General features: G+C 40.8%; 1 protein-coding gene and 1 long non-coding RNA gene across 8 annotated transcripts in view; one reads left to right on the forward strand and one right to left on the reverse strand.

Annotated features, from left to right (window-relative positions):
• Positions 1-23,064, forward strand: part of CDK14 (cyclin dependent kinase 14) — a 621,048-nt gene that overhangs the window by 425,801 nt on the left and 172,183 nt on the right. The gene's annotated exons all lie outside the window — the stretch shown is intronic.
• On the reverse strand, positions 9,732-19,394 carry LOC109263668 (uncharacterized). Its single transcript, XR_002078323.2, has 2 exons — positions 18,666-19,394; positions 9,732-11,805 (listed from the first exon to the last, which is right to left on the reverse strand). It is a non-coding gene; the product is annotated as an uncharacterized LOC109263668 (long non-coding RNA).

Consider the following 23,064-nt stretch of genomic DNA (forward strand, 5'->3'; position numbering starts at 1 on the left):
TGAGATCATGACCTGAGCTGAAATCAGACACTCAACTGACTGAGCCATTCAGGTGCCCCTGTATTGATCAGTACTTAACTGAAGTTTGCTCTGTTGTTTTTTCCCCCTCTTATCTCCAGGCAATAAATTGGATCAATAATAGATTTCATTGTATTTCCCATCTCTCAGGAATCACTGTCTGTCATTGCCTGATATTTAAATAGTTGAGAATCATTATTTTCATTGGTGTTGTAGTTGTTACAGCCAGGAGGGTAAGTTTGGTCTTTCTTACTTGATCTTGGCTGGAAGTTGTGACTGTTTCTTCATGCCCCCCACCCCCAGCATTCAGCATGCTGCTAAGTATGTAATAAATATTTTTCAAGAATGAATATAGAGTCACGTATGTGCATGTATGTGTGTGTCACACACATACATACAAGTAAATGGGTGGTGTGTAAGTGAAAGAAAAACATACAACTCGCTGAGAGGGTGTGACAGTAAGTAATACATGTCAGACAACAGAGCATTTCTGAGCAGGGCTTTCCTGGGATTTTGTGGTTTGCTACATGCCCTGGCCAGTCACTCAGGGCACCCATGCTTCTGAATTTATCTTCTTCTTGCATTGCCAAATAGCAGCAATTACATGGGCATGAATTGGTTAAATTCTTACTTCTTTTTTTTTTTATTATTATTTTAATGTTTATTTATTTTAGAGAGAAAGAGAGACACAGTGCAAGCAGGGGAGGGGCAGAGAGAGAGGAAGACACAGAATCTGAAGCAGGCTCCAGGCTCTGAGCTGTCAGCACAGAGCCCAACATGTGCCTCGAACTCCCCAACGGTGTTAAATTCTTACTTCTCAACTTGATATATCAAAGCCAGTAGGAGAGACATCAAGTCTTCACAACCCCAGAAGTTTCCAAACACAGGCTCAGATTTAAATAGTTGACAAAACCCAAATTCCCTTCTTCCTTTACTCCTTTTATTTCCTCTTCCTGGGTTTCTGTCCAGTGCCTCCCTCAGGGAGGTCTTAGCAGAACTCCTGATTTGTTCTGTGGGTAGTTAGATGCCTACACATCAGCTATTGTTGAACAAATCGATTTTTCACCCTTTCTACTTTGAGTCTTGCTTTCTGACAGCGAATTGTTCTTTGCTTACATCTACTGGCTTCCACCATTTATTAAAACTTCTTTGTATTTTATTTTACCTATGCCTCTCAAAATTTTATAAGCCCAGAAACTGAGTCAAGTTTAAAGAATGACATTGTAGAAATCATCAAAGGAAACTGCTAGGTTATTTTCCACAGGAGACCTTTTTTCTTTTTCTTTTAAAATGTTACTCTGGCCTACTCTGAGCTTCTGTTCTTCATAAATAACTCCAGTCTGGTTGAAACCTATTTTCTTATCCTATCAATGTACCAATGTTTTTAAGGAAAGATCTTTATCTAGAGCACAGTCTCATTATCCTTGTGTTTTCGTTCCTGTTTCCTCTCCTTGATTTGCCTTGAGGTAAGAAAAGGTGGTTCTGAGTTAGGAGAATCTTCGTGTCTGACTATAATAATCACAAACTTTATATAACAAAGTTAATTTGAGGTAACATATAATTAAGACTCAATCTAAAGAGGGTTAGCACTGCAAAGTAGAGAATGCTAGAGTGTGTTCAGCCCTGCAAATATCTGTGTGACTAGTGAAATAACTATTCAAAATTGGAAAATTGGACTGGAAAGTAGGTGACCTAATTTTATTTTCTTGTATAGTTACAGATGTGCTGAGAGTATCACACATAAACTCTTCTGGTGTTTAAGCAGATGACATTTTTGTTAGTTGTCAAGATATTAGAACCTTAAGACATCACACTAAATGACATTTCTTGTCTTTCTGCTCACTCTATCACTAAACTTTATTAGAATCCAACACTGATTTTTGAAGTCACACATGAGGTGAACCAAGTTATAATACTCATTACCCTGGTATGAGGACAGTTGGGCTTAGGGAAGCAGAGAACATAATTTAACTGCAAAACAAACTTCCTTTGTTTTGTTTATGTGATGCTGTCCACCATTTGGCACTCCTTTCTTCCTCAGATTAGTTTATATTTCAGGGATTTTCCCTTTCAGAATTTAACACTTCACCATACACATGGGAAAACTGAAACACAAAGGTAATCTGGAACAGAAATAGAGATTACTTTATGAATTTCTTTTTTTTTTTTTTGGAGTCAAAAAATAAGATCATGTTTAGATGATGTTTTAGCCCATGTCCTTTTTCCAAGATTTTGAATTTTTTTTTTTAAATTTTTATATTTTAAGTAGGCTCCACACCCAGTGTGGAGACCATTGTGGGTCTTGAACTCACAACCCTGAGATCAAGGCCTGAGCTGGGATCAAGAGTCAGATGCTTAACCACACTGAGCCACACAAGTGCCCCCTTCCAAGATTTTTTATAAATGTTAACCAACTCTTTAGCATTACATATGCCATTGCATACAATGATGAAAATTTTGTTTTCCTCCTCTTTATTAGAAGACCATATGTTGTCATCAGACTAAAAGTGATATATTAGTGGCAGTTATACTAACCAAGTGTATGGATTTTTAAGCATAAAAGAAACTAATATTTTAGACAAACTTACCTTAGGTTAATTGTCTTAATTAAGCTAAGTTACTACTAATGAAGGTTAGTTGTCATTATGGTTACAAACACAGACATTTGATTTGAGATGTAAATGTTAAATTCCACTGTGGTGTGTGCCCTGGAATGTGTGAGTGGACAGCCTGGCTCAGGTGCTAGTTCCTGAGTGCCCACTTGCCCAGCTGTATAAGTCAACCATGTATAACGATTCACTGTTGACTGGGGCAACTGTGATAGCTCCTTTCAGTTCTCAAAGTCTTCAGTTTGTTTCTTATTCATATTAAAACTCATAATCCTTGAAACTAAGTTTTTGAAGTCCTATTCATTGTCACTAATCTTTATTTATATGCTTAGTGTATTTCCCTTCTAGCATGCTGTCTTCACCCAACAAAGAATGTTCTGTGTCCTGAGTCATTTGACTTTGCCTCAGTCTATTTGTGCTCTTGCTTGTTGTCTTCCTACATTAGGTGAAGTCCCAGCACCTTGATCGCTTCTCATCTTACTCAAACTCACTCGCCCGTTGTTTTTATCAAATCTGGTGTTACTCCTCACCAAGGCCTCCTATTTACCAAGCTCATTCTTTATCTCTTTTTTCTCTCCAGGCCATCACTCCTTCCTCAAGGCACTCCCTGCTTTTTTCACTCCCTTATCCATGTTATGTACATTCCTTGCTGCTATGGGGTCTGCAGCCTCAGGAAGCTCTTCCTTTACTAATTCCTCCTTACTCACTTATTCTATATGCCATCTGCACCCAGTATTGCTCACAATAATTGCAGATACACCCAGCAGCATTTCTCTTCCCAGTGGACAGTTTTATTTATTTATTTTTTTCCAGCCAGATTTTGTATACCTTATTTCATGGAATGTGTAGGTAAGATTCAGTTCTGTGTTTACATACAAAAATACATATGAATATCCTATAAAACATTTGCTTGCTTTTACATGACGTATCCTAAAATAAAAGTTGGTTACATATATTAGCAGATTACTGTGTTTTAAGTACATTTTAAGAAATTGGTGGGGGGTTTGGGTTGACATGTAGCATATAAAAATTTCTCCCATTTAAAGTAATTGGAAATAGGGGCACCTGGGTGGCACAGTTGGTCAAACGTCCAACTCTTGATCTTGGCTCAGGTCATGATCTCATGGTTGGTGAGTTCGAGCCCCGCATCAGGCTCTGTGTTGGTGGTGTGGAACCTGCTTGAGATTTTGTCTCCCCTTCTCTGTGCCCCTCCCCCACTTGTGCTCACTCTCTTTCTCTCTCAAAATAAGTAAATAAACTTAAAAAATTTTTAAGTAACTGGAAATATAGTCAGTGGTATTGCACTAGCATTGCATGGTGACAGATGCTACGCTTGTGGTAAGCATAGCAAAATGTATCGCTTTGTGAAATTATTATATTATACACCTGAAACTAATGTGACATCATGTGTCAACCATACTTCAGTTTAAACAAATAAATAAATTGGGGCACCTGGGTGGCTCAGTCAGTTAAGTGTCCAACTTCAGCTCAGGTCGTGGTCTCACAGCTCGTGGGTTCAAGCCCCACGTTGGGCTCTGTGCTGACAGCTCAGAGCCTGCAGCCTGCCTCTGATTCTGTGTCTCCTTCTCTGCCCCTTTCCCACTCACACTCTGCCTCTTTCTCTCAAATATAAACGTTGAAAAAAAAATTTTTAATAAATTAAGTAAGTACATATGTACTGAGAAATAGGCTCCCAATTAGCATTTTCATGCAGAACTTTGGCTTTTCAGAAATAGATTACTGACCTAAATTGAGCAATGCCTATCCTAACCATCATTAAATAAATAGACCCCTGCTAGTATCACATTGGAGGATCCTGGGAGCCGACTGTGGAAAAAGCAGCCCTCTAGCCAAATCTCCACCTGCAGAACCATGCCTAAAGGTTAGAGTTTCTGTTCTTGTGAACTATAGTTTGGCAGTTATTTGACACCTGATGTGTTTTCTCTGCTGGCAAAAGCATAATACTCTAGCATGTTTCTACCAGTCATTTTTTTACACATGCCTCTCATTTTACCATGATTCCTGGCAGCCCTTCAGGCCTCTAGTACTGAATTTTGTGTATCACTCGTTTTTAAGGCAGACTATTCCAAACATGCTCTCAAGCATTGCTGAAAGTCCATCAAGCCATTATCATAGGTGGTACAGTCACCTAGATGGATATTTACATGTATTAATTTTATTCCTCATAGATTATACTCTAATTGTTTAACATGTGCCACATGACCCCACCTGGACTGTCACCCTCTGTTGAAATGTTGTGCATTTTTATTGTTCCTCCCAGCCCACCTAACCGAGTCCCCTGTCCTATCAGATCTTCAGTAAGTACTTGCAGAGAGATTTGCAATCCAGGTCAGAAGCAGAATTGCAGGGTGAGTTTGAAACCTGAATAACAAATCGTTTATCTCGGGCCCTGCTGCGGTACATCCTATGTTACTATGTATGCTAGATGCCCGTTATATTCATCATTTATGGCAAGTTTTAAGGTTTTAGAAACTAGATTCTATAGGTGGAATGGGGGGGTGCGCGAATGGCTTTTTTTTTCTATCTACCAAACTTTCAAACAAAACTAAACAAAGCATTGTCTGTACTAACTTCACATGCACCAGTACTGTAGAGGCACAGAAAGTGACCTATAAGGGACCTTTGTTAAAGCCTCCCACAAACGTCAATATGCCTATTGTTCCTGTTAAGAAAAAGAGGAAAAGGAAATCAGAAACACAATCCCTATATCAAAGAAGAAGGCAGTCTGAATCCCGATGGGACTCTTGTTTGTCTGTTCTTAGGTCCCCAGTGATGTTTCCTTTCTTCACTTTATCTGCTGGAATCCATTTGTAATGAAAAAAAGTGGTTTAAGGACTCAGGTCTGTTTGCTCTGAAGTTAATAGTTCTGAGTGTGATATATTCTACTTTTCAAAAGAGACTGACCTAAGACTTTATACCCCACTGTTTTCTCCAATATGGAAAGATTTTCAAGATATGTAAAAGGAAAAAGGAAAGTACAAAATAGGCCTAAGTGTCCATTAGTGGAAGGAAGAGAGAATGGCTGAACAAATGGACATGATATGATGTCCAGGTAGTGCACAGAGCATTTGTAGATGGTGTTTTTCCTAAAGAGTTCAGGACTGGGGCTATACTAACAGACTCACTTGTTATCGAATACTCTTATATACTGCATATATGTGTGTGTGTGTGTGTGTGTGTGTGTGTGTGTGTGTGTGTACATATGTATACACATGCACACACTTTTAATTATTGTTTTGCTATTTGCATATGATATTCTAATAACAATTTTTTCAGTTGAAAGTTAAAGTTTGTAGAGAGAAGTGCCCTTTTAATTTTTTTAATATTTATTTTTGAGAAAGAGAAAGCATGTGTGAGCAGGGGAGGGTCAGAGAGAGAGGGAGACACAGAATCCAAAGCAGGCTCCAGACTCTGAGCTGGGAGCACAGAGCCCGATATGGGGCTTGAACTCATGAACTGCGAGATCATGACCTGAGCCAAAGTCGGATGCTTAACTGACTGAGCCACCCCAGGAGCCCTGAGAAGAGCCCTTTTAAAATGAGAAATTAACTACCTGGTGAGCTTTCATGTAAACTTTCCTCTCAGCAGTAGGCTATATGCTTGGTGATGCTTCCTCCAATGCTGGACAGTTGGTCTGTGTATTGCTATTATTGATCACTTCAGCTGCTTGAATACATGTTTCTGCTTGACATAAGCAGGGCACATGGGCAATGTGTTATGATAGGTGAGTGTCAGCGCTTCTGGAAAGGCTCTGCCTTCAAAGAGCTCTGTTAGAAGAGCCAAACTAGTGTATTCTATTATTACTCTTGTTCCGTGAGTAGGTGAATCTGTACACAGAGATAACAGAGCATTTTGAATTACAGGGCCACCAGTGTGCAAAAGCTAGACAGCTTTCCAGATTATTTCCATAACTAAAGAACAGTGCTGCTAACCAACTTCATCTAATCCCAGGGCTTGGATGAAACCAAATTAGATTGGCTTTGTCTCAGCCAGAGGTTTTGCTGACAAAGAGTAAACAAGTAAATATGACAGTGTTTCCTATACAGTGGCAATGGGGACAGTGGTATTTCTGAGTAAATCTATTATATAGTTCATGACATTTTGATGAATAGATACAGACTGGATAAGTTTGAAATCCTCATTACAAAAGAAACCAGAAGAAACAGAAAGGAAAGGAAACTGTCTTTGTTCAGAAACCCAAGAAGCACCATGATGTTGCAGAAAGAACCTTGGCCTTGGTGGTCAGAGCTCTCTCTCATCCTCCATTTACTAGCTGTTTGTCTTCTGCAATAAACTTCCCTTTCTGAGCCTTGTCCATATCATGAACACAAGAGTACCTAACTTGTTAGGATCATTATGATCACTGTAGATACTGTATATAAAAAGAGTTTCTGGTAGAAGGAGCCTGGCATATGGTAGCCCCAATAGGTGAGAATAACTCTGCTGTTCTTATTAGCATAGAGGGAGCAGCCTCTGTGCTAAGCCTGCTTCTACCCACATTTTCTGCATCAGTCCCAGGGGGCTGGCTCAACTCTGTGAATGGACAGCTCCATCCAACTAATAGCTTCATGGAACTTCCTCTTTCATGTCGCTGATATTAAGCTTTGACGCTCTTTCTATACTCTTACTCAGGGAAAATTACACCAAATAGACCTGGCTTTGATCTATTTTCAATTTTGACTGAATTATGGACAATAATACTGTATTTTAAAGTATAGTCAGAGACTGCAGGCTACAAAAATTCAAACCCTTTTTAGTCTTTTCAGATCTTGAAAGTAGATGATTAACCATTGTCAGCTCTATATTGACCTGGGCTTTCTTAGCTATTGAACTTCTGGCTCCAATTCACACCTCCATTCTCCCTTTAATCTTGTATAATTTTTTGTAATGCCTTAATTTCAGGAGTGCATTTATGTGTTGGTTTTGTTATTTTAGCAGAATTATGATCTTTGGTATGTTCTGTCCTAAAAACTGCTTTTAGCATAATAGTTACGAAGCGTCCTATAGTCAACAAAAGGACTATTAAGGCGCTAATTATATCTTTCTCCACTACTTTAGGGATTTCTTCCCCCGAACACCACTGCTGTGAAATTCCATGTTAATAAGACCTCAGGTGGACTAGGACTGCAAAGAACTCTTCCTATTCCATCTTAATGCTATATAGCAAACCACCTCAAAATTCAGCAGCTTACAACAATTGTTTATTCTTTCAAATACTCATGTGTTAGTTGGGGCTGGCTGATATATGCACAGCTCATCATCTATAGGTTGAGTCCACATTTGCTCTACATATTTATCAGTCTCCTTGGACCAGTGGGCTAATCAGGGCATGCTTTTCTCTGGCGATGACAGAAGAGCAAGAAGGGTGAATGGAAACATGTGCTACCTCCTAAGTTTGCAACCACCCCTTTCGTCCCACCCCATTCCTTGGCCAAACAAGTCAAAGCCCCATAAAAGAAGTGCAACGTCGTATGGCAGAGGGTGCAGTTCTAGGAAGGGGTGAAGAATTAAGATTAGTAATATAATCAGCACGTCTGGCTTTGCCACTAACTAATGAGGACTTTTGAGCAAGTCTCCAAGCCACAGCTTCTCCATGATTACATTCATTCATGGCATTCAACAAATAATTTTACCAGGGGTGCCTGGCTGGCTCAGTCAGTGGAGCATGCAACTCGATCTCAGGGTTGTGAGTTCGGGCCCCACATTGGGTGGGGCACCTGGGTGGCTCAGTCAGTTAAGCATCCAACTCTTCATTTCAGCTCAGGCCATGATCTCACGGTTCATGAGTTCAAGCCCTGCGTTGGGCTCTGTGCTGACAGCACAGAGCCTGCTTGGGACTCTGTCTCTTTCTCTACTCCTCCCCTGCTCACTTTCACACACACACTCTCTCTCTCAAAATAAATAAACATTTTTAAAAATAATAAAATTAAAAAAAAATAATTTTACCATATACTTGGTATCAGGCATTGTTCTAGGTGATGGGACCATAACAGTGAACAAAATTGTTGGAAATCCTTGCCCATACAGATCTCATGTGCTGGTCAGAGATATACAGTAAATATGTGTGTGTGTGTGTGTGTGTGTGTGTGTGTGCACGTGCATTCATGAGTGTGTAATATGTCAGAGTGTAAAAAGTGCAAGGAAGGGAGATTACATAGGGTAAATAAAATAATTCACCTCTCTCTGCCCCAGAGATTGTCACTATTAATGATCTGTTGTTTGTGGTTATGTTTGTGGGGATGGATAGCAGAGCCTGACCATCAGAGTTTGAATTCTGATCTTGCTTTTATTTGCTTTGTGACCCTGGACATGTCTATCATTTTTCCATGGCTGCATAACAAATTCCCACAAACTTAGTGCCTTCAAACTACATATATCTGTTACCTCACAGTTTGTGTGGGGCAGGAATCCAGGCATGCTTAGCTCTGATCATGGCCTCACAAGGCTGGAGTCTGGGTGTTGGCTCAGACTGTATTCCTTTCTGGAGCTTGGGATCTTCTTTCAATTCCATGTGATAGTTGGCAGAACTCAGTTCCTTATGATGGTAGGAAAGATGTCCTCACTTTCTTGCTGTGAGCCAGGGGCTGCTCTCTGGTAGTAGAGCCCCCCCATAGTTCCTTGCCTTGTGGTTTCCTTATAGTTCCTCTCACAACATGGCAGCTTGCTTCTTCAAGGCCAGTGGGAGAATCTCTCTCCAGTCTACTCTCTCTCCAGTCTACCAGGATAGTCTTACATAACATAACATAACATAACATAACATAACATAACATAACATAACATAGCATAACCATGAGAATGACTCTCCTCCCATCTCCATTGTCACATACCCGTGGATTAGAAGCAAGTCACAGTCTCTGCCTGCATTCAGTCAGAGAGGTTTATACAAGGGCATGATTAATTGAAGGTCATCTTAGAATTCTTTCTGCCAGAACATGTGGCATACTTAATCTCTCTGTGTCTCCATTTCCTCATCAGTAAAATGGGAGTGACTGTAGTGATATCTACATCATCAGATAGTTTTGAGGATTAAAGGGATTAATAGAAGGAAATCACTTAGAACAATACCGACTACAGAGAAATCTGTATCTGAGTAGCTATTTTTATTATCTATAAAATGTGAGGATTTTGTTAGGTGATTTTTAAGATCCCTTTTAGCTCAAACATTTTATGATTTTGTTATAATACAGTATAATGCAAAATTAAACAAGGACAAAAATATCACTGACTAAAAAAAGGAAAGCATAATATCAGGACAAGTTGAAATTAAGCTAAATAGATGATATGGTTCAAGGAGGCAAGAGTCATTCTTCCTTTATGTTGTCATTAGTGCAAAAGCCATGAAGTACTTCATTATTTGAAGTTTTGTGTGTTGCCTTGACAAGGAATCTTTGGAAGGACACAAGACCCTCTAAACAAATACTGATTTGTAAGAAACTTTTCTCCTTTGATCACCATACTGTCCCCTAAATTAATTGAAGCCTGTGGTCTCAAATAAACAATGGGATGGTGCGACCGGATTATAATACAAAGTTTGAATACAGCTGCTAGTTCTGTATTTGAGATGTAGTGTGTGAATGGCTTTTAACCAGACTTGTTTAAACAAGAATAATTGGAACAATGCATCTCCTGATTGCCCTCTCCCACCCACACAGGCCCATGAAGAGAGGACCTTATGGTCATCTCTCCAAGGTGCTTGATGCAACAGGAAGGGCAGATCTTGCTGTTGCTGCTTACCCTGCCAAGAGCCACTGATGAAAACTGCTTCTCCCCAAGCAGGCAGGAAACTGCTTGAGAGTGGGAGGTGTTGGGTCTGTAGATCAACTCCATGTCCTGTCTCTTTGGATGATATACTCTGTCTGGAGTGATAAGGAGCCAAGAGTCCACTGTAGTAGTTGTTTATATAATTCATACTCTGAGTGTTTATGTTCTGTATGTAAGGGTCCATCATTTAGAGTTTTCTCAACAGCAGCACTGTTGGCCTTTTGAGCTGGATATTCTTGGTTGTAGGGGGCTGTCCTCTGCATTGTAGGCTGTTTAACAGCAGACTTGGTCTCCATCTGCTAAGTACCAGTGATGAGCCCTCCCCCAATTGTGACTACAAAAAAATGTGTACAGATGTCACCAAATGTCCCAATACATTTTATATATCTATTTATTTACATAGTTATCATGAATTTTTAAAAAACAATTAAAACATGCATGATTTTTTTAAAGCTCAAACAGTACATAATGGAAAAAATATAACTACATCTCTTACCCTGGTACCCCAGCACCAGGTTTCACTCTCCAGAGGCAAACATGTTACCATTACTTATGTCATAGGAGATCTCTGGGGATTGCACTGGAATTTATACACATGCAGATATGGATACCTAGTTACTATAAGACACACAGACTTGTGTATTTTTATTGGCAATTTTTTTTTAAATTTGAGTTCAAGATGTAAAGAAGATGACAGGAATGAATCGCTTTTAGTTTGTTTCTGTTGTATTTTTTAAAAAGCTTGTCAGCTTTTTCTGGACTGATATATGGCCTCTTAAGAAGAATTATTTCCTGCACAGTGAGAAGCAGCATCCCCTTAACTTATTCCCTTGGCCTCTGGAGCCTCTCACCATGATCTGTTCTAAGACGGATGCTGTGTGGCAGTAGGGAAGAACTCTTTAGGGCATCAATATTTTAAGGCCTCGAAGTAGACATTTTTCATCTCATGAAACAACCAAATCCTTCAGAAGTGCTAACACCCGGTTTTTTGCTGGGAGTATGCGAACTGTGTTTTTATTGATCCCCTTGTCCTTTTGAGGACACAACGTACTTCATGAGATTGTATTTTTCACATTACAGCACCACCTTCTCACACAGTGGAATACGATGTCCTTATCAAGTCTCATTCATTTATCAGTATGCATGATTTACTGTTTTCATAACAAGTGCATCTGCTCCATGAATCTGCTTCCTGTATTGTTGGGGGCTAAACTTCCGGTTTGATTTTTGTTGGTCACAGTGGTGGTGGTGGTGTTCCCAGACAGCTGATTTTCAGAGCTTCCACAACACTTATAATCATTCAGGGAAAATTTTTCAAAAGGATCATTCCTACTCCTGGCAAAACTGAACGAGCACTCTCACACTCCTGATGGGATTATAAATGGACAGGATGAGTCTATGGAATAAATCAGAAAAAAATTTAAGTCATATTTTGGCTTAGAAACTAGATTTCTCAAAGATGCTAAATAGTCACAAGGACATAAAGGTTTCTGAATAGAACCCACAATGGGGAAATGCCTAGACAAATTATTTTATTATTATTACTACTGTTACTATTACTGTTAACTAACAAAGCACCATGGTAATTATCTTTTATGCATTACCTCATTTAACTCTCACAGTGTTGTGAAACAGGTGTTGTTACTATCCCATAACTGTAACAGGAAAGTGTATCTGAGAGAAGCAAAGCAACACATCAGGATGATAATGATTATGATGATAGTGATGATAGCAGTAGCAGCTAACATTCATTGTCATGTGTCACATGGTATGCTAAGTACTTTACATGCATTAACCTTATCTCATTTTCTGACCAACAACCCAAAGAGGTAGGCACTGTTATCCCCGTTTAACAGAGGAAACTGAGGCATGGGGAAGTCAACTAGAATAAAAGAGGTTAAAGTACAGCTTTCAAAATATTTCAGTTGGGATTTGAGTGTAGATAGATTGATCTCAGAGGCCACACTCTTGTCATTGTGCCTACCAAGATCCTGTGGTTGGTATGTGAATGGCAGACCAACACCTAAGCCCAGATCTGGTGGACAGTCTGTTAATCACTGAGCAGTATAGCTAATTAGTTAAGCTAATTTCATGTGATGGATTGTCTTGTATCGTGTGGTGTGACTATTTACTATCTTCAGAGGTAAATGGGGTAAACATGTGACACACAGAGGTTATCAAGGATAAGGAAGAAATGAGTTCACTCATCATATTAGGATTATATTCCCAGTTTCTGGCACTCTCCAAATACCTCTTCCTAGTTTAGTAGCAACCTGAGTACTTAATGTTCTCATCTTCCATGTATGCCCTTCTGAAGCCCATACTTGTGCACATTCCTTCTACCCAGCCAGCTAAGAGTTTTCTACCCTCCCTTCACTCCAAACACAGTGTAGCCTGGCCTCAAATGCAATTTTGAATTATTTTATTTTATTTTATTTATTTATTTATTTATTTTTATTTATTTATTTTTGGGACAGAGAGAGACAGAGCATGAACGGGGGAGGGTCAGAGAGAGAGGGAGACACAGAATCGGAAACAGGCTCCAGGCTCCGAGCCATCAGCCCAGAGCCTGACGCGGGGCTCGAACTCACGGACCGCGAGATTGTGACCTGGCTGAAGTCGGACGCTTAACCGACTGCGCCACCCAGGCGCCCCCAATTTTGAATGATTTTAAAGTAAGTTAAGAACTGGGGATATATGTCTTGAGGTGTTTTGGGTGCTCATTTGCATCACCACTGGCATCATCTTCAAAAAGTGAGGTCTTCTTTGTCAGGGGTGGGAGGGTCTGTGTGTTTTCAAAGTATTTGTTTCTAATCTAGTAACTAAGCTTTTCATAGTGCATGTTAATAAGAGGATCAGATTCTGTTACATATTATGAACATACTATAACAAATCTGAATTGCCTTGCACCATACTCTAGTTGTACCCACCACTTTGTTCAGATCTCTTAATTCCGAATTCAACGACAGAACCACCTAGTAAGGAGGAGATATGGGTATCTACCAAAGGATTGTCCAAAGATAGAAAAATAAATTTTCAGTGGCATCTTGGGGAAACCTTGCTCATCAGTTCAAGTAGGAGGTGGTTTAAGGCTTACACAGTGAATAACTTAGTAGAAGACAGTGAGTGTTAGGACTTCGGTCTCATTAAATTGCACTTATGCAAGCATGGTACATGAGGTGAAAAAAGTGCTGAAGATGATGTATCTGGTTCTTGGACCCAGGGTGGTTCTTTAAGGGACTGCAGATGACCTTGATCATATGGTTGCTGCCTCCTTTTGACAAGGCTAGTAGGCGAAAGAAAGACATAATGGCTCTGTCTGTAAATTACAATGTAGTCTGAAAGACATCTACCAAGGACAACCTTGTCCAATTAAGAGTGAGCTAACTGCCTTGGGGCGCCTGGGTGGCGCAGTCGGTTAAGCGTCCGACTTCAGCCAGGTCACGATCTCGCGGTCCGTGAGTTCGAGCCCCGCGTCAGGCTCTGGGCTGATGGCTCGGAGCCTGGAGCCTGTTTCCGATTCTGTGTCTCCCTCTCTCTCCACCCCTCCCCCGTTCATGCTCTGTCTCTCTCTGTCCCAAAAATAAATAAAAAATGTTGAAATAAAAAATTAAAAAAAAAAAAAAAAAAGAGTGAGCTAACTGCCTATACACTATCTTTAAAGCAAAGTAGGAAAATAAGAGTGGCAGTGAGCATTTTTTTCCTTTATGAGTTTTATATATACTAAAATGAGTCCACAGCACTCCAGGTAGCAGTGCCATTGGCCAGAAATCCTAATTCTTTATCTTTCAAAAATGCCTACCACCCTCAGTCTCTGTTCCTCAACTTGTTGCCCTCTGAGCCTATCATAATGATAAGGAACACTAAGGCAGATGTGGCTGAATATTAAAAAACCTAGGTGAGCTTTTCGAAAGGATTGTTACCTGCCTTTTTAGTGAACATGGCGCCCTGGTTGGACTGGCCTTTTTGCTCCTGTTTGTTGATCAGCAGTCTTGCAAGGCTGTTCTTTGTCCCCTGCAGCCTGTTAGCAGGATGACAGGGGCACAGCACAGAGGGGATGATGGATGAGATGCTGCCTTCTTGAGAGTCTAAGGAGGCCACACCATGTCAATGTCCAGACCCCTAACTTTTAGAAAAATCGATCCTTTGCTGAAAATAATAAGCTATCTTTGCAATGTTTTTTTGATGCATTAATCTAGATGTTTTGAAGGGATAGATGGCACATTTAGTCCATGGCAATAAGTGTTTGAAAAAAAAAAAACTGATTAAGGGGTGAGGAGGAATTAGGCATCTATATGCTTTAATATGAATCTTCTGGCTGATTCATATATAACCCACAATGCGTAACTGTTGTAATTTCTAGTTATTGGAAAATAATTGCCAGATATACCATTGATGCATCAGTGCATTAAAATATAATGTGAACTTAACCAGATAGCTCACAATAAGCTAAGCTGGTGCTGATGAGGCTAAATTAACACCAGTTTAAAATTTAAACTTAAGCATAACAGCAATTGAAATTTATAACCAATTTAACATTGGTTAACCATGTGGGTGACCAACCCACAGCTCAGTGTTGTCCAGAGAACCACAGAACCCCCCCTCTCTCAGTGTACCAGTGGTTGTCAGGAAGATCCAGCGTTGTCAGAACTTGAGTAGCAGCCATGCTTCCTGAGACGATGCCTCATTTTCAACTCTAAGTAATTTACTAATTGTAGATTATGAATACCAGATTTTGACCTCAGTATTCTAAATACCGGTTCTTGACCCACTGAATCTGTTACAAGTCAGTAGCCCATTTGTAGGTGAAAGTCTATGGGATTGCATGTCAATTGCCAAGAGAGTAGGAGTGGGACTGCATTCCTGACCAGCAGTAGGCCTGGGGGGCCCAGTGGATATAGGCTGATCATAAACATCACCCTTTATCAGGGATTGTCTTTTCCATAGTTGTATCCTAGCTTCTGGCATAGTCCTTGGCAAAAACAGGTTCCCAGTAACTTTTTAAGAATAATACATAATAATAATAATAATAATAATATATATATATATATGTTGAAATCATGGTTAAATTATAGTTCAGTAGTTACATTGTATAGCTATATAGTTAAACTATAGTTAATGATACTTAAATAGTATATATACAGTTGCAAAAACCGTAATAAAATACTGTAAATGCAGAACATTCTATAGAACTATCTTGACCTAAATTTTTTAACAGCCTTCCTGCCAGTAAACTTAGCAGAGGTTTAGTTGTAACTCACACATTCCTGCATACCCCATTCAAAGCTCTAAAAATAACAGCATCTTTTTTTGGAACAGGTAAATGTATAGATTTCCTTTGGTAGGCAGGCTCTGACCTACATACTTCCAATAGAAGCACAGCCTTCACTCCCAGTGCAGCATGTGAGGCTTTGTCCTGCCCTCCTGCTCCCCACCACCGCAGACACAGCAACATGGGAGAGGGGAAACCTCCTTTCAAAGCCCTCCACCATTTCCAGGGACTCTCTCTCCAGTGCCCCACTCTAAGCGCAGGAAGGCGTCTCCATGAAAGAAGTGAACAGGTAGAGAGGAGAAATGAAATCCAAGCCTGTCCCCCGGCAGAGACACCCTGTGGGCAGCCTGCAAACCCAACCTTGCTGTTGCTCCCCATTAACCCAGTGCTAAAAATGCAGAGAAAATGATTCACTTTCTGGCCACCCCATACCCCTTCCGGTGTTTGTCACTTCTCTCAAGCCACACAGCTCCCTTTCCGTTCTTGGCCTCCATCTCCAGCCATGCACCTCTCTGGGCTCGGAAGCCTCAGGCCAGTCCGTTCTTTCTCCTCTGCCCCGGAGTTGCTGCCTCAAGATAGAGCTTGGGGAGTCTCAGGGACAGGGGCCCTGTCCTGCTTCCTGGCCACCTCCATACGAAGAGTTGCGGCTGCCACGCTGGCTGCATTTTTATTGGAAATGCTGGTGTACGGGCCGGTTCGGCTCTGTAGTGTTTTTTCGATTTCTTATGAATATAACAGCCTTCTGTGCATCAGCCACCACAGAGAGTCATTTCTTTGGGGAAATATATTGTGAGTCCCAAGCAGCTCTCAAACTATTAGAGAACAATTCCATTTTAGGTGCCGATATTTAATTTTTGCATTCAGGAATTTTATAGTCCTAAAGGGAAAAGATCACTGCTAAGCTTTCACCTTGCCATTTTTACCTAATGCAGTTTTCTTTTCTGAATCCTGGGCAGACTGATCAATAACATAAATGCTTATCAGTAAGAGAGTGGATGAATAACATGCCAGGAACATTATAATTACACAAGAGTCTGGATGAATCTTAGCAATATAATGTTAAGTGAGGGAAGAAATTCCAAAAGATTAGCTATGGGATTATATCCAGAATATAAAATTTTAAATAATTAAAATAAAAATACTCTATAATCCTTATAAGGACAATAGAATGATATAAAAACAAAAGGTAGAGAATAATGAACATGATTCAAAGTGCAACTTACCTCAGGTGGGAATGGCTGGATGATTGCGTGGGGCCTGAGCTACAGGATTAGATGTGGCTGCTGGTAAATAACCTATAGTCCTTGTCTGAGGTGGTGAGCTCATAGGCGCTTATTACATTAATTAAAACAAAATTCTGTGCACTAGGTTTAAAGAAAGAAAAAATAAATACACCCTTTTTTCCTCAGTGTGAGGAATAAGCAATTCTATTATTTTTGTCAGGTTGGAATAAGAATGAGTGACAAAATCAGTTTTGTTAGTAAATAGCTGTGTGGAAATATCTTTGACTTTGAAACCAATCTAGGTATGCCCAGTGGGTTAGCAGGAGCACAGCAGCGCTTCGTTAGTGAGGATGCTTGGCTGAGCACCCAGCTTTGGTCTGTTGGTCTTTGCTGGTCTTGCATACATAAATTGCTTTTAGAGTCAACAGAGATGAATTAACCTATTAATAATGTGCTGGCATCTGAGTGATGATGTGCGAAGGGCACCAGATACAAATCCAGATTGTGTCCTGGTGCTGTTTTTCTCTTCTAGGGGACCTATCCAGATCAACCTTCTTTGCAGTATAGTTTTCTCATCTGTGAAGCAGCTAATATTGTCTATTGGGTTGGTCATAACTCATCAAATAATAGGTGTGAAATTGCAAATAGTACAGCAACTTACGTGAGGGTATTATTGCTGAAAGTAGACATGTTCCCATAGCTTGTTCTTTTACTGTGTGTCTTGTTTATATAAAATACCCATTTTGAGTATCAGGTATAACTAATATTTTGTAAATGATAATTTTACTCTGGAGTAGGCTGAATACGGGACACCTAGAAATATCAGACCCTAATCTCTGTACCTGTAATTTTGCCTTATTTGGAAAATAGGTTTTTATATATGGGATTATATTAAGGATCTTGAAATACAGAGATTAAACTAGATTATCCAGATGGGCCTTAAATGCAGTCATCAGTATCTGCATGTAATCTTCTAAAACATACTTAAGGATGTCAGAGTTTCATAGTGTTACAAATCAGTTCGGTAGCTTTGCCATTTTTAATTGTAATTTAATAAAAATGAATATTTAAAATACTACATTTTTAAAAATTTCTTAACGTTTATTTATTTTTGAAAGAGCATGAGCGGGGGAGGAGCAGAGAGTGAGAGAGACACAGAATCCAAAGCAGGCTCCAGGCTCTGAGCTGTCAGCACAGGGGCTCAAACTCATGAACCATGAAATCATGACCTGAGCCGAAGTCAGACACAAATGACTGAGCCACCCAGGTGCCCCCCAAATACTCCATTTTTGAAGACAAAAGCTACAGTTTTGCATCTTTGTGTCTCCCTGTAGTCAGCACATTGCTTTGTGCACAGTTAATGCTCAGAAATTAGGAAAACTACTTTCATTCGAAAAAAATAAAAAGGTGATCAATTTGGGCCTGCGGTATGTGTCATATATGACACGTGTGTGTATCGTAGAATTTTAACTGGCCTCAAGTTTACAGCTGAAGTTAAGAGCATCAGTGGATTGTTGTGTTAAGCCTGTTTCCAGAAATGATTCTAATCCTCTTGCTATAAGAAACACCTAGGCTAGGAGACTGTTAAAGTGAGGACAGGAGAGCAGGTGTGGGGGATGAGCTCTGAGGCACCGAATGCCGAGCCAGTCATGAAATCACCGTCATCTGCAGTAACTCCTGATGAGGTGCCAGCACCGCTGAACTGGAAGTTGCCCACGACCCACCCCCCTTTCCAAAGCCTACCTGAACAGATAATCTTACCTAGGTGCTCTGGATGAAGGTGTACCTGTGACCAGAATTTCCTCTCTACTGCTTGTGCCTTTTAGGTTGAAAAATCCAGGTAGAACGTATTCTTTAAAGCAGCGTTTCTCACATTTCATCCAGGGTTCTTGTTGAGTTACAGATTCTGATTCGTCAGGTCACGAGTGGAGCCTGAGCTGCTTTCTGCAGGTGGTGCTGATGCTGCTTGTTCATGGACCATGTTTTGAGTAGCAAGGCTCCACCATCTGGGCTCCTGCCTCCAGGTCCCTCTCCCTGGGTTCATTTTTCCACATTTCATGCCGCTGCTTCTTCAGTCAGCCTCACTGCGTTGCATCTGCTTGGCAACATTGCCCTCCTCCAGCCTCTGCAGCCTCCACCCGCGGGGTCCTGACCGGCGTGCACGTATACTTCCTTCACTGGGGCTCCCACAGTGCACAGCTGGGGACTGACAGGCTGAAGCCTTGTCAACGGTAACATCACTCAGTGAAAAGAAGGGAAAAGCAGTTGAGATGAGAGTGAAATCCATGAGGGAGTCAGGGTTTAGGGAGACAGGGAATAGAAACAGTAGGAGAGAAGGAGGAGGGGGAAGAATGAAAATTTAGTTAGAGGAAAATATATTTTAAATGAGCTGCTCTCCATGCAGAATGCTCCAGTGAAGAGCGTTTTCTGGAATAGTGTCAAATTTATTTTTTTAGTTCTCCTCTAATTTGTCTGACAACCAGTTGCTTATTCTGTTCATTTATCTGCTGAAAATCTTGTGTGGCCCTTTGGATCCAGGCAGAAGACTTAAAAAAAAAATCTGTAAACCATCTAACAACCGAGGGCCTCTGAGAGATGGCCTGGTTAGATTGGACCAGTCAGTTCCAGCCCTTGCTGACATTAGAATCACCAGGGAGCTTTAGAAAATTCCTCATACCTAGGCTACAGTGCCAGCCAGTTAAATCAGAATCATTGGGGTGGGTCCCAGTCCTTACTGTGTTTTTTAACGTGTTTTTTGTTTGTTTGTTTGTTTGTTTGTTTGTTTTTATGCCTCCCAGATGATTCCATGGGCAGCTAAGCGCCCCAAGCCAGACCTTTACCTTCTAGCAGATGAATTGAATTCACTTTAAGTAGAAATCAAAGAGCTGTCCTTTATTTATTTCGGTTCCTTCCCATCTGAACCCTTGCCATGTTGAAAACTGCACAGTATTTTGGAAACACCATCTCTTTTAATTCAGCAGTTGAGCCACTGATTAAATATTCAAGCAGCTTTCTGAAGCTCCAGGCAGCTTTTCATTTTCTCAGTTTAGTGGCTCCCCCTGCTGGCCCTTCTCAGTAAAGGTTGCTGCTCTGCAGAATCTTACTACTGGTTCTGGCCTCTGAAACACAGCCCAGAATCACAGCATCTTAAGGCAGCTTTTCTAGTCCCACATACAACCTGTATGCCATTGTCCATTGCCAAAAATGAACAGTGTAAAGCCCTAACCCCTTGCCTAGTGGCACTGTAGATAAAGCCGGGGGAATGAGGGAAGAGAGGCTCGATATCTGTGTGTGTGCATATCCACACACATACACATATCATATACGTGTATACACACACTACATACATGCATGTATCTGCTTATCATGCTGCCAGAAAAGATTCTGATATCAGCCATTGATTTTTTCTGGTTCCCTGCAAAATAATTAATATTGGTACTTACTTTGGATAGAAAATAGGGAAGGAAAGCTTTCATCCATATTTTCTCTACCCTCCTTCATCTACTCACACCCTTTTCCTAATCAACTTGCTTCTCCTTATCTATCCTGCAAGTTATCATTATGGCCACATAAAAACAAAGGTAGATGTAAATGCATAATCTAATCTTGTAAGCTATTTGTTGTAATATTATATCACAATTTTACCACAGATAATCCTTGTGTCAGTGGAGGCAGAATTCGATCCTTATTATATCTGAATGCAGAATATAGTGCAGTCCAACGCTCAGCTCTAATTAAACCTCATAAGGCTGCCATTACAATTTGTACAGTTCTTATCATTAGCATGCCCTTCTTTGTTGTATATTAATGTCTTAACCCACTGGCCGTTGTTTTCCAGCTGACTCAGTACCGCATAGATCAGTCATGATCTATGATCTACCGCATAGATCACCCATTGACATTGCAGTACTTGATCTGTTGGAGGTGATGTTCCAAACCATTTCTTTGTCATCAAGGGTAAACATTTCCAAGCCACCTATGGGACATATGTTCACCACCCCTTGACCTTTCTGGGTACATCCTGTAGAAGACAGTTATTTATCTTTGTCCCTCTTCCCAGGCAGCACCTGGCATTGGCACAGCAATCCAGATGTGCTGACTAGTATGATTCAGTGATTTAATCTGTACTAGTGGTTTATTGCTATAGAACAATATTACCACAAATTGAGCCACTTAACACAAATTTGTCATCTCAGTTCTGGTCGGTCAGGTATCCAGGCATGGCTTAGCTGGTGCTCTGCTTCAGGTGCTTACAGGGTTGCAATCACGATGTCACCTGGGCCTGCAATCTTATGGATTGGATTCACTGGGGCTAGGGAAGGATTCACTTCTAAGATCACGTGGTTGTTGACAGCATTCAGTTTCTTGCGAGCTATTAGACTGAGGGCCTTGAGTTTTGTTGGCTGTTGTCTGAATCTACCTCCAGGTGTTTGTCTTACGGCTTTCCCAGCATGACTGCTTGCTCCCTCAAAGCCAACAAGGGAGAGAGTCTCCCAGCAAGATGAGGGCTGGCATCCTACATGTTGTAATCACAGAAGTGACATCTTCTCACTTTTGCCATATTCTGTTGGTTAAAAGCAAGTCATTGGTTCCGTCCACAGTCCAGGGGAGGAGTGTAAACACCAGCAGGCAGGGATTTGGGGGCTATCTTAAAGTCAGAATACTCCAATCTCCTTTCATTTCCACCAAGTGGTCTCATAGAATTTGTACTCAGCTAAAAACCATGAGTCCTTGGTTATACAAATTGTTGCCTGCTAAGTCTTTCCATCTCAAACAACTAATAGAACCTAGGTCCCAGACTTCATGTTTATTGCTATTAGGTGTTCCTGTGTTGGGCTTGTCCTGTTGTTCCTACCTGATTAAATATTTTTTAATCCTGGCTCAGCCTTCAGAATATTTCATATCCTTTTTTTTAAATTTTTTTTTAACGTTTATTTATCTTTGAGACAGAGAGAGACAGAGCATGAACAGGGGAGGAGCAGAGAGAGAGGGAGACACAGAATCTGAAACAGGCTCCAGGCTCTGAGCTGTCAGCACAGAGCCCGACGCGGGGCTCGAACTCACGGACCGTGAGATCATGACCTGAGCCGAAGTTGGACGCTTAACCGACCAAGCCACCCAGGCGCCCCAGAATATTTCATATCTTTCCTATTGTGTCATCTGAGAATGTAATACATTTTTCTATGATGTTCTTTAAGTCACTGATGAAAATGGTGAAGAAGTTGGTACCTGGTCCCGCGTGTGTGTGTGCAAGTGTGTGTGCATGTGTGTCTATGTGTGTGAGTGTATGTGTGTGTTGGACTGGAAGAGAGAGGAGAATGAAAAAGTCCTTGTTCCTCATACCCATAACCTATGGAGTCTGGGCCATGTTATCATTTAACACCATCTGAGCCACGTTGCTCTTTCAGATCCTCCTGGGAGTGAGATAGTACAGCTCTGAAGAGCGTAGTCAGACTAATCTGATTTTGAATCCCAGCTCCACCCACTTGATAACTATTTTTCCTGATAGAGTGCACACAGGAAGGAGGAAAGTTAGGAAGTTCTTTTTTTCTGTGGGTCATCTTTGAACTTTATGCCATCTGTTCCAGAGTGCAGTGTGTAATAGCCAAGCTCAGTTCTGCTGAGTTTCTTCACAAGCTTCATTTAGGACTTCTCACTGAGGGATCATAAAAAATCTTCCAGAACTTGGGGTGCCTGGGTAGCTCAGTCACTTAAGCATCTGACTTAGGCTCAGGTCATGACCTCATGGTTCATGGGTTCGAGCCCCAAGTTGGGCTCTGTGTTGACAGCTCAGAGCCTGGAACCTGCTTCTGATTCTGTTTCCCTCTCTCTCTGCCCCTCCATCTCTCTCTCTCTCTCTCTCAAATAAATAAACATTAGGAAAAAAATCTTCCAGAACCTAAAGTAGTACAGCTGTGAAGCACTTGTTATTTTAGAGATGTTGTATGTATGGACTTTCAGAGTTGAGGTTTAAAAGCCAAACCAAAGCCATTTGGTTGTTCTCCATTGCCTTAGATTCATTGCTAAGTCAACTTGAAATCACCAGCACTGCCACAAAATGCCCAGCTCACACAACTGCAAACCCAAAAGTGGGTGTCCAGCACGTTCCACATTGCCGCATTAGCACATACTTGTGTGAACTAGTTTTATCTTGATTGGC

The sequence above is a fragment of the Panthera pardus genome, unplaced genomic scaffold (genome assembly GCF_024362965.1).
Source record: "Panthera pardus isolate Hobbes unplaced genomic scaffold, ASM2436296v1 HiC_scaffold_8, whole genome shotgun sequence".
NCBI lineage: Eukaryota > Metazoa > Chordata > Mammalia > Carnivora > Felidae > Panthera > Panthera pardus.